A 12,527-nucleotide genomic window follows, 5' to 3' on the forward strand; every position below is an offset into this window, starting at 1 on the left:
GGCAACCTGGGCCTCATTATGCTGGGTCTCCACATCGGTCTCAGGCCTCCGCACAACCGTCATCAGCCAAGTCCGAAGCGGGTAGCCCATGCCCCCACGAACCACCCCTCACCCTGGGTACTCCTCAAACACCTGCAGGATAGCCAAACTCCTCACTATGAAGTTGTCATACATGCTGCTGGCTTGTCTGGCGCAGACATGCATGATATGCATCTTATGGTTACACACCAATTGCACATTTAGGAAATGGAAGCTCTTTCTATTCATGAATCGTCGGGAATTCTGAAGCAGGGCCTTGAGGGCAACGTGGGTGCAGTCTTTAGCCCCCTGGACATTTGGCATCCCCGCTACAGCCGTGAATCCTGCAGCCCGGGCTTCCTGCTGGGTCTGATCCAGATCAAATTTAAGGTACTGGCCAGCCCAGGCATACGTGACCTCCTTCACACAGTTGTGGACGGCTGACTGTGAAGTGCCACATACATCTCCACTGGGGGTCTGGAAGGGCCCAGTGGCTTAAAGTTGCTGTCAATTTCACAGCTACTGGGACTGGGTGTCCCCCACTCCTGTCCCAAGGTGTCAGGTCCTGCAACAAATAGCACAGGTGTTGCACTGTCTCCTTTCGGAACTGGAGCCGGCAGCAGCACACGGTGTCAGACATTTGTTGAAAGGACACTCGTGTGGAATTGCCGGGGTCTCCGCTCCCTCCTCTGGGCGAATGACGGCCATGTCCTGCCTCGGGTGGCCGTCTCCCTCTCGATGGTGAGCCACCTCCGTGAATCGCTGCAGTCCCTGGGATGTAGGTGCACCCAGGGTGCTGTTAGGAAGGGGGTTTTAGGAATTTGATCCAGTGATATGAAGGCATGGCGACATGGTTCCAAGTCAGGCTGGTGGGTGGTTTGGAAGGAAACTCCCAGGTGGCGTTTCCAGGTATCTGATGCTCTTGTCCTTCTAGATGGTAGTGGTCATGGTTTTGGAAGGTGCTGCCCAAGGAACCATGGCAAGCTCCTGTTGTGCATATTATAGATGGCACACATGGCTGCCACCTATTCTGCAAGTCACAATTTGGTTAACCAGCATGTTACATGGTGCTTTGTGGAATGCTTCCTTAAAAAGTGATAGATAACATCCTTTTTTGAATAACGATACGATCAAGCCATGAAAAAAAAAAATCGAATGGCTGCCATCTGTTCCCTCTCCTCATTTGACTGCAACAGGTTTTATTTGTTTTGAAAAGATATACTAGCCAAATCGGTGAATACTAACAGTTTACACACTGTGATCACGAAAGAGATTAGCTTTATTATACTTCAACTGATCTAGTAAAATAAGAAAATACACACTGACCTTTGCACACACATACAAATATAGACTGCAGAGTGGGGAAGGATATGTTAGTCAAGTTAGAGTCCATAAAATGTAAAAGGAATATACAGTCTGTAGTTTGGTGACATAGTTGATTTCGGACTGGATTCAGTAGTCTCACAACTGATTGTCCTTTGGTGGTCCCGATGTTTCCTATTAAAGATCTGACTCATTGTTATTCTGCAGACAGTAGTGCAGGGTTAAATTATTTTGAGAAATCTCAGTCTGCAGTAGGTTGTCCCTGGTCAGCAAACAGGGTTTGAAGCTTGAAAGTGAGGTTGGAGAGAGAGGAAAGAAGGAGGGATTCTATTCAGGTCTTTTGTCTCAGCATTTCAGCTGCTTATTCTCAATTCTGTAGAGAAACATACAAAGAGTTAGCTTATCATGTGACCTTTACGCCCCAGCTGACCAGGAGAGACAAATAAGGCCACTTCCAGTATATTCCAAAGGTAACTTGATTGGATCATTTCTGGAAAGTTCTCTTGACCAGGATCCCTTTGTCCAAGTTATTATGCTTAATAATTCATCTCCAACATTTGAATACCTCAGGAGATTGCCTTAATGCCTTGTTAGTCGGTCACGAGAAGTGGGTCTTTCTAATTTCCCTGAAATCATTGTCTTCTGAGATTTTTGCAGACATCTTTGGGAGAATTCACCACCCTCATCATCCTGATGCCCCGCTGACTGGGACATCGACCAGAAATTGGGATTCTTGCTGGGCGTGAAGGCCGTTGGGACTCCCCCGACCCACCCCACCAGCCCCAATTGGGTTCCCACCCATAGAGGGTGACAATACGATAATTATGAAAACCTGCTTTGTAATACAATTGGCAGGATTGACAACACATTCGCTGAACTCTCCTGTCATTCTCCCACCGCTCCAGTTGAAAATGCACCAGGTAGGCTTTGGTGATGGTAATGACCAGCTGGACTCCAAGGATCCTGGGGAGTACCACCAACCCTTCAGCGAAGAAGGCTATCCTTCCCCCAACCACTCAAATAATGGGACAACCACCCCACACCCTGCAGGCATGTCTTCCCGCCCCTCAGCTCTGCTCACCCCCAATCAGCCTCCCTCCATCAGACCCCCACTCAGGCCCACCTTCAGGCCACATGCCTTGGCAGTGCCAATGGTGCACTGTTGCCTGGTTCTGAAACTCTGATCTGGCACCTTGGGCCCCCTGGGTGTCAAGGAGGTAGGTCCAGTGACCATTTGCCCCTCTGCTGCAGAGGGGGGGTCTGGGAGGTTGGGTGGGCCCAGTCTGGGAATAGGGGTTGACCTTGCCACTCTCTCCCAGGATGGGGGTCTCATGCTGGACTGCTCCTTCTAGCCCTGGCAGACCGGGGCATCACCCCGGCATGGTTATTTCAGGCAGCTCTGTGATCCCCTTCTTCATTCCACATGAAACCATTGTCAATTGTCCTAAAAAACCCATCTGATTCGCTAATGTCCTTTTAGGGAAGGAAATCTGCCATCTGCTATCCTTACTTGGTCTGGCCTACATGTGACAACGAGAGTCCCACAGCAATGTGGTTGACTCTCAACTATCCTCTGAAATGGCCTAGCAAGCGTAAAGTTGTATCAATCACTACAAAGTCAAGGGCAACTAGGAATGGTCAATAAATGCTGGTCAACATGCCTCGTGAATTAATAAAAATAAATTCCTGTCCGTCAGCTGTGAAAATTTGAAGTGGCCTGGTCACTTTAATCTCCATATCCCCCCACCATGCTTACTTACCCTAGATCGCATGCTGAAGTCTCTAGTGGGGATAAGAATACATGATCCAGAGACCATGAACAGAACTGAAATTTTTGCCAAGTGATCAAAACCTTCCTTTTAGTACTTTTAACCTATGACCTCGCCCAACCTCCCTGGGCTGCCACATTATAAACTGCATCTTTATTATTCTTTTGATTTCCACCACATATGGCGGATCCCTTAGGGTTGTATTAAAGCAGTCGTTCCCAAACTTTTTTCACTGGGCCGCACTTTCGGAATAAAAATTTGCTTGCGCCACACCGAATTTTTTATTGATAAGAAATACATTCAAAAACAAAAAAAAACAACTCCTAGCATAGAATCCCTACAGTGCAGAAAGAGGCCATTCGAGTCTGCACCGACCACAATCCCACCCAGGCCCTCTCCCCATATATTTACCCGCTAATCCCTCTAACCTACACATCCCGGGACACTAAGGGGCAATTTAGCATGGCCAATTAACCTAACCCGCACATCTTTGGACTGTGGGAGGAAACTGGAGCACCCCCACACAGACACAATGTGCAAACTCCACACAGACAGTGATTCGAGCCGGGAATCGAACCCAGGTCCCTGGAGCTGTGAAGCAGCAGTGCTAACCACTGTGCTACCGTGCCGCCCCAATCAAGCAGTGCTTGATTCATAACATAGAACACAACTACTTTATAATATGATCATGGGACATCCAGAAAGTATAAAACAATCACTTGGTGGAAAATTATCTAATCCATGTTTAAATGTTTCTTTGATTGTCCTTGAATCTTTCCGCCACACTTGCCATCCTCTCTCGCCGCACCAGTGAACCACTGTATTAAATCATAGAAACCCTACAGTGCAGAAGGAGGCCATTCGGCCCATCGAGTCTGCACCGACCTCAATCCCACCCAGGCCCTACCCCCACATATTTACACGCTAATCCCTCTAACCTACGCATCTCAGGATTCTAAAGGGGCAATTTTTAACCTGGCCAATCAACCTAACCCGCACATCTTTGGACTGTGGGAGGAAACCGGAGCACCCGGAGGAAACCCACACAGACACAGGGAGAATGTGCAAACTCCACACAGTCTGAACGGGGGGGGGGGGGGGGAAGTAGGGATAATGGAATCAGGGATAATGGAATCAGGAGTAAGCACACGATTTGAGTCAAAATGCGAGATGCACAGTAGGTTTGCAAGAAAGGACATTGTGATTGTTGAAAATATGTCCCCTAGATTAAAGGATCGGTGTGATAACAGTAGGAATGTTAAGACCAGGTAATCAGGATGGAGGCTGCCTGATTGAGGGTGGGCTGACCATCATCGCTCTGCATTGGCACCCTCACTCCCCTTTGCTTGCTCAGCCTAACTTGCTGCCGCCGCAGCAGGCCCCGCCCCCCCTCAGCACAAACCCCTCGACGCAATTGGCCCGAGCCGCATCACAATCCGGCGTCACCAAGCCCTGACGCAGCCAGCAATTGGGTCAGCGGTGCTGCCAATCAAACGCTGCGTCATCATCACACTAGGTTGAGAAGGAGGACCTTTAGCGGTCGCACAGATTGAATTCCCGAGCTTGAAAACGGCGAGAGAGAGAGAGGCATTGAAATAAAGTTGGGAAGTGGGAAGGGGGGGGAAAGAGAAACCAAAAATCATTTTTAAAAAAAAACATTACCGTAGCAAGATTTCTAGTCGGCAAAAACGTAAGTCGAATTTCTTACGATAAATGAACGTTAAAATATATATTCAAATTTCGCCTCTTTTTAAAGGGAGGTGGTTGGTGGGGGTGGTGGTGGGGGAGGGGATCATCAGTTATTCGGGGCGGTGCCCTTTTCTCAACGCAACTTGTTAGCGGAAGTCGGACGTCTTGACGTCGATTGGGTAGGGCGGTTCCCGCGTGGGGCATTCCAATGCGCCGATTGGCTGACCCACCTGTCGGTCAAGCGCTGAGGGGGCGGGGGCAGCGTCCGCCCGCCCACCCACCACGACGGTTGATCAGGTTTGGTTGTAACGGCACCCCCCCCCGCCTCCTTCCAGCGGGCTGATTAACTTAGCAGCATTGACTTGTCTCTGCTCCTCACTCAACCCTTCCCCCTGTGTGACTGAGAACTCATCCACAGTACACAGACCCTTTACACTGCAGCACTAAAAAAAAATACACAGCAACTTATACCAAGTTACAGGTAAAAGAAGGAAAAAAAAAGTTAAAATAATTTGCTCTTCGGTTTCTTCTAAATGAATTGCTTGGGGCTGCGTTTTGTTGTGATTGAGTGAACCTGTCAAAATGTGTAATTGTTTTTTTTAGCCATATGTATTTAAATTAACTTGTGTCTGCTGCAATGCAGGTTTTTCTAAATTGTAAATATTTTGTAATTGGGTGACTTTTGTATTGCTGGTATAAGTATTTCTGTCGCCTTCATTTGTTTTATTCTTTGTTGTGACTTTGGAGTTGTGAGAATCCAGTTAGAATGGGTGTGGCAACACGACGCATGGGGCGAGGCTAGTCAGTGTAGACTGTCTAATCAAGTGTACCAGTTCAATGGATTAAGTTAAACGTCGTGAGAATGGAAAAGATGGTTGAATGATCCACTCTAATTTTTTGGAAAAGGGATGGAAGTGAAAATAATTTAAGATAAGCTTCCTACTGCTGTTGGGAGGTGATGAATAAGCAGAGGTTAAACTGACCAGCCATTGTTTCATCTTGTTTGTGTAGGTTGTATGTGTGTCTCAGTTTTTTTTTCTCCTCTCATCAAGGTTTGACTTTATACAGTGAATACATAAATAGTATATTTCCATGGCTGTTTTGAAATTGGTCTCCTGTCTGTATTCAGTTTGCAGGATGGGTGGAATTGTTTCCCTGGTTCTGCTCAGGATGCAGGTGGGAACTGACATAGGTGGTGACTGGATGAGCATTAATTTACCTCCTGATTCAGAGTTTGTTTTGCTTTGTAAAGGAATCACCTCACTTTGCTTGACATCCTACTAGCCTAGTTGACAATTGGGAAAACCCATACACTGTGACATAAGTGTTGAGTTTATTGTGTCTGCCATACAATCTTGATACTGAGGATGGGTTCAAGGTACTTGCAGCATGTGGTAAGATTGGAACTATTATTTAGTTATTGCTGTTGTTCCATGTTTGAAACATTTTCTGATCTTAACAGCAGTTGAATATTTCACGTGTGTGCGTATGTTCGCATTTATATGAACAGCTTGTGTGTTTCTTAGTGATCAGTTTCAAAGTGACATTTTGCAGATCAGTAATGTAGGCCTTCAGCCTACATGAGGTAGGGAAGGAGAAAGCATGGGCTAAATTAATAAGAAATTGTGTGGAGGTTAAGGTGGGCTTAAGATTGTAAGCAGCTGATACATAATTTATGATGGACTTGTAACCGGTATTTTGGAACAAGATGCTCATGGGACTGGTGAGCATGTAAAAGAAAAGGTGGGGGATGCTGCTGGTAGTAACTCCTAAAAGTATGTCTCATGTAATTTAAAATGGTACTCTTCAGCTCCATTGCTCTGTAGACGTTTTGCTTTTCAGCTGCATAAACTGGAGGACTGACTTTGCTTCTCAGCTACAGTTCATTTTGCAAGAACTTACAGCACAGCAACTGGCCATTTGGCCCAGCTGATCTATGCATCATATGAGGCACCTCTAACTAACCAATTATTATAGCCTTCGATTTCTTTCACCCTAGCATACTCCTCTAGCTTCCTCTTAAATGTGTCTGTGCTATTTGCTGCAACTAGTCCTTATGGTAGGAAGTTCCGGATTTTAATCACTCTAGATTTTTAAAAAAAGGCCTGCATTGGAGAGACAGACCTACATAATTGAGCATCGTCCTCACCTCCATCCTGTCTACTTCTGTAGGTTGGAATATAGTTCTACAGGCATCAGTGTCTGTCCAAGTAGCTACTACTAATATGAGTTACCTCTGAGCCTCCACTTCTCTTTGCCTACTGTACGCAGGTGCACGTTTGAGCAGAAGTTACCAGTAACCATCGAAAGTAGGAACCAATTTAATCATCTCCTTCCTGAGGCCTCAAAATACTTCTAATTATATTTATTAATTACTTTGCTAACATAGAGAACCAAATATTCAAGTTTGCAGATGAGATGGGTGAAATATAAAGGAAATAGTGTGATGGAAGTGTGAAATTACAAGAAATATTAACAGATTGAGTGGACAAAACTAGTGAATGAATTTAAATTCAGGTAAATGTGAGGTCATCTATTTTGCGTCTGTTTCTTCGATCACTTTTGTCAGGTACAAAAATGTTCAAAAATGCAAATGAATGTTAACCTTTATATCCAGAGGTTTAGAAGATGTCCTGTTTGGACCACATCTGGAGTACTGGACAGTTGCGAACACCACACCTTAGAATATATTCGCTTTGGCAAGTTGCTCAGATTCACCAGACTGTCATCAGGGATCCAAGCTTGAAATTACATAATCTCTTTTCCAGGGAATACAAAAGTTTTAAGGATTGATTTTTGAGGTGTTTAAAGTTTTGAAAGGAATCATTGGGGATAAGTAGGAACATTTTCTGTCCACTGAATCTAGCACAAGACACCACAACCTTAAAATTTGAACCAAGCCATTCTGGAAATGTTTGGACACAGTTCTTCCCATAAGATGGTAGAAGCATGGGAAGCTCTTTCACTAAAAGTGGTGGATGCTAGTTTAACTTAACTTTTGAGCCAAGGTGGGTTTTATTCCCCTCTATCCAGTTGTAACTAGATAGTCGGCCTACAATAGCTTCCCATCCAGTTGTTGCACCAATGTTTCTGGTCCCTCTAGGATTTTTTCCTTGGTCCCCTTCTATTTCTTGTTGAAATATTGTCCCTAGGTGACACCATCCAGAAATATGCCGGATGTGCTTGATAACACCCAGCTCTCACTGTCTCTGATTTATGGGACTAAAGGCTGAAGTCCCTTAGAACTGATGGCCTGCATCGTAGGACCTTAAGGAAATGGCTACAGCGGTAGTTGATGCATTGGTTGTAATCTTTTAAAATTCCCTGGATTCTGGAAAGGTCCTAGCATACTAAAAAGGTGCAAATGTAAAACCTCTAATCAAGAAAGGAGAGAGCCAGAAAGTTGGAAACAGCAAGATCATCTATCATTGAGAAAATGCTAGAATCATTATTAAGGAGGTAGCAGCAGGACATTTAGAAATTCATGGTACAATCAGGCAGCGTCAACATGGTTTTGTGAAAGGGAAATTATATTGACAAATTTCAAATTTACTAAAGTTCTTTTGAGGGGTAACAAGCAGGATGAATAAAGGTGAACCAGTGGATGTAATGTATTTGGATCTTTAAATGGTATTTGATAAGTTTAATGTCCACGATAAGACCTTGTGGTGTTGGGATGATACTAGTATGGGGATAGAGGATTGGCTATCTAACAGGAAACAAAGTCAGGATGAATAGGTGGTTTTTAGGTTGGCAAACTGTAACTAGTGGGATGCGACGGTGATCAGTGTTGGGGTCTCAACTATTTATGATCTATATTAATGACTTGAATGAAGGGATTGACTGAATTGTAGCCAGATACACAAACAGGTAGGAAAATAAGTTGAGGAGGATGCAGAGCCTGCAAAGGGATATTGATAGGTTGTGAGTGGCAAAGATTTGGCAAATGGAGTATAATGTGGAAAGATGAGGTTGTCTACTTTGGCAGGAAGAATAGGAAATCAGAATATTATTTAAATGGAGAGAGACTGCAGAAATTTGTAGTACAGAGAAATCTGGATGTCCTCGTATATGAATTGCAAAGAGTTTGCATATATGTAAAGAAAGTAATTGGAAGAACAGATAGTGTTGGCCTTTTTTGCCAGGGGGATGGAGTGTAAAAGTCTTGGTACATCTGTACAGGGCACTGGCATTACCACACCTGGAGTACTATTTTGTTCTTAAGGTGGTATATGCTTGATTTGGAACCAACTAAATGTCAGTAAAACTGAAACCATTGTCTCCATTCCCTAGCCACTGACTCCATTTATCTCCCTGACCACTGTCTGAGACTGAACTAAACCATTTGCAACCTTGGTGTGCTATTTTCTTGAGATGGGCTTTATATCTGTTCCTTTGCCAAGTTTACCTACTTCCTCCTCCATAACATTGCCTGTCTCTACCCATGCCTCAACTCAATTTCTCCAGATACCCTTATCCATGCCATAGTTACTTCTAAGACTCGGGTTTTCCAAACTGTGGGTCATGAGCTCCGTGGCAACAATGGCTACCATGGAGTTCTGACTAAATGTTAACAGCTGTCAAGTCCTCGCACAGCTCCCAATGAAGGATCACAGCAATTTTCACTCCTTGCAATGGGATCACAATGGGGAAAAGATTTGAGAAGCATTGCTCTACAATTATCTATTCCATTTGTTTCCTGGCTGCCCTCCCACCATGTATCCTATGCAAGGTCGAACCTCTGCTGCCCATATCCTAATTCGCACCATTGCCCTTCAATCAGCAATTTCTTCTGTTCCTGCTGTGTTGAGTATGGTTAGGCCTCTGCTGAGTTGTGGATTGGACACTTTCTACGATATGGCGCATAATTTGAGCTCTCTCAGGCACTTAGGGGGCTGGCACTAATGCCACCTCTGTGAAGGTTGGCCAAGCAGGGACTGTGGCGGGTCCTGAACCAGTTGAGGGCAGATCACTTGGAGGTTGAAAGCAGCAGCTGTTTGGTTGGGTTTGAGACCAGATACTTGTTTGTTTTTGTCCAGTGATTCCTGTTTGTGTGTGTCATTTGTGTATAAGTTGAACAGAGTGGGAGCTAGTACTGAGCCTTGTGGGGTGTCCATTGGTTTGCCTTCTACTTGTACTTTTTGCCTTCTGAAGGTGAACTCTGAGCCTTTGATTCTTCAAGTGTTCCGATGCTTTTGTTTGCCTCGGGGAGGGTCTGGCAGCTATTGATCACCTGTCCTTGTATCTCCTTATGTGATCCAGTGCAAATGAGTTAGAAGGTTGAAACCTCACTGCAGACTATGAGCACAGAATCTAATTTAATACTTGGGCCTGATACTGAACAAGTACTTTATTATTATGGTGACTTCTTTCGATAGGGTGTTAAACAGAATTCTGAACTTATTGAGGTAGCTGGTAAGATTGCATTTTGCTATTTAAGGAAGAGTTGGGTGTTGCATTGGCCAAAATCTTTAATTTTAATTAGCCACTCATCCTGTTGTTTGTGTTCTTGCTCTGGATAAAATGTTTGCTCTTTGTTTTCAAAACAGTTGGTGTTAATTGTATATTAATTGGGTCTAAATGTATTCATGTGCTGGGCATTAATTGGGGATTCACTTGTGCTCCTGTATATTGTAGCGGTTTAAAACTGGTTTTGGATTCGGGTTTGTAATGTGTATATCTGCAAATAAAAGCTGAGGCAGACCAATGATTAAACTCTAGCTCTAGCCTTCCCTGCTGGGTTATTTAAAATAGAACAGTTGGCAAAAAAGTCAACTCTGTGTGAAGCACTTTAAGATGTTTGAGACGTGATGGGATACAATTTTTCCAAGATGGAACTAAACTGTCCGACCAAAGGGACATCATTTGAGAATCCAGTCTGTTCTGGTAGGACAGCTTGGCCATGTGGAATGTTCTTTTTGTGTGATTTGGGAAGTCAGGGACACTGTTGTCAGGGACACTTCCAATGTACAAAGTGACCATGTATACAGGAAATGTCTCTAGCTGCAGCTACTCAGTCCATGTTTCGGAGCTGGAGTTGCGACAGGCGTCACTGTGAAGCATCAGCAAGGATGAGATCTTTGTGGATTGAACATACAGTAAGGTAGTCACACCGCAGGTAAAGTCTGCACAGGCAGAAAGGGAATGGATGACTGCCAGACAAAACAGAAGCACTAGGCAGGCAGTACAGGAGTCCCCTGGATCCATCTCTCCCTCTAACAGGTTTGGTGTTTTGGATATTGTTAAGGAGGTGGTTCCTCAGTGGGATGCAGAAAGAGCCAGGTCCATGGTATTATGAGTGGCTCATCTGTGCAGTGTGGGGAGGGGGAGGAGAGTGGGAGAGCTATAGTAATGGGGCTTTCTATTGTAAGGGGAACAAATAGATGTTTCTTCTGCTGCAGATGTGACACCCAGATAGTATGTTGCCTCCCTGGTGCCAGGGTCAAGAGCGTCACTGAGCAGCTACGGGACATTCTGAACGGGGAGGTGAACAGTCAGAGTTGTGGCCCAACAATGTAGGTAAGAGGGATGAGGTACTGAAAGCAGAATATAGGGAGCTAGGAAATAAATTAAAAAGCAGAGCCTCAAAGTAGTAATCTCTGGATTACTCCCAATGCCACATGCTAGTGAGAGCAGGAACAGGAGAATAGACCTGATCAATGCGTGGCTGGCAAGATGGTGTAGGAGGGAAAGATTTGGATTCCTGAGGAATTGGGACCAATTCTGGGGAAGATGGGACCTGTTCAAGCTGGATGGGTTGCATCCCAGCTGGACTGGGTCCACTATCCTTGTAGGGGGTATATGCTGGTGCTGTTGGAGAGGGTTGAAACTAGAGTGGCAGGGGTATGGAAACCTGAGCGGGGTTACGAGGGGAAAACAGCTATAGAAATGAAAAACAGAAAAATAGAAAGCAAGAATGGAAGAATCGAGGAAACAAGGGCTAGCAGCAAATAGGGCCATAGTACAAAAAGCTGTCTAAAAATGTTAAAAGGACATAAGAACATAAGAAATAGGAGCAGGAGTAGGCCATCTAGCCCCTCGAGCCTGCCCCGCCATTCAATAAGATCATGGCTGATCTGACGTGGATCAGTACCACTTACCCGCCTGATCCCCATAACTCTTAATTCCCTTACCGATCAGGAATCCATCCATCCGCGCTTTAAACATATTCAGCGAGGTAGCCTCCACCACCTCAGTGGGCAGAGAATTCCAGAGATTCACCACCCTCTGGGAGAAGAAGTTCCTCCTCAACTCTGTCTTAAACCGACCCCCCTTTATTTTGAGGCTGTGTCCTCTAGTTTTAACTTCCTTACTAAGTGGAAAGAATCTCTCCGCCTCCACCCTATCCAGCCCCCGCATTATCTTATAAGTCTCCATAAGATCCCCCCTCATCCTTCTAAACTCCAACGAGTACAAACCCAATCTCCTCAGCCTCTCCTCATAATCCAAACCCCTCATCTCCGGTATCAACCTGGTGAACCTTCTCTGCACTCCCTCCAATGCCAATATATCCTTCCTCATATAAGGGGACCAATACTGCACACAGTATTCCAGCTGCGGCCTCACCAATGCCCTGTACAGGTGCATCAAGACATCCCTGCTTTTATATTCTATCCCCCTCGCGATATAGGCCAACATCCCATTTGCCTTCTTGATCACCTGTTGTACCTGCAGACTGGGCTTTTGCGTCTCATGCACAAGGACCCCCAGGTCCCTTTGCATGGTAGC

The 12,527-nt window shown here is 45.1% G+C and overlaps 1 protein-coding gene across 6 annotated transcripts in view; it reads left to right on the forward strand.

The window, feature by feature from the left end:
• The first annotated feature begins 4,619 nt into the window (after positions 1–4,619).
• LOC144495654 (uncharacterized) overlaps positions 4,620–12,527 on the forward strand; it is a 361,405-nt gene continuing 353,497 nt past the window's right edge. For 4 of the 6 annotated variants that reach the window (XM_078215916.1, XM_078215918.1, XM_078215917.1 and 1 more), the window contains exon 1: positions 5,046–5,280. The gene's annotated coding sequence lies outside the window, so the exon portion shown is untranslated. Of the gene's footprint in view, positions 4,801–5,045; positions 5,281–12,527 lie in introns of those variants that run through there. The other 2 variants (XM_078215920.1, XM_078215921.1) reach the window with 2 other exon arrangements.

The sequence above is a fragment of the Mustelus asterias genome, chromosome 7, assembly GCF_964213995.1.
Source record: "Mustelus asterias chromosome 7, sMusAst1.hap1.1, whole genome shotgun sequence".
Lineage (NCBI taxonomy): Eukaryota > Metazoa > Chordata > Chondrichthyes > Carcharhiniformes > Triakidae > Mustelus > Mustelus asterias.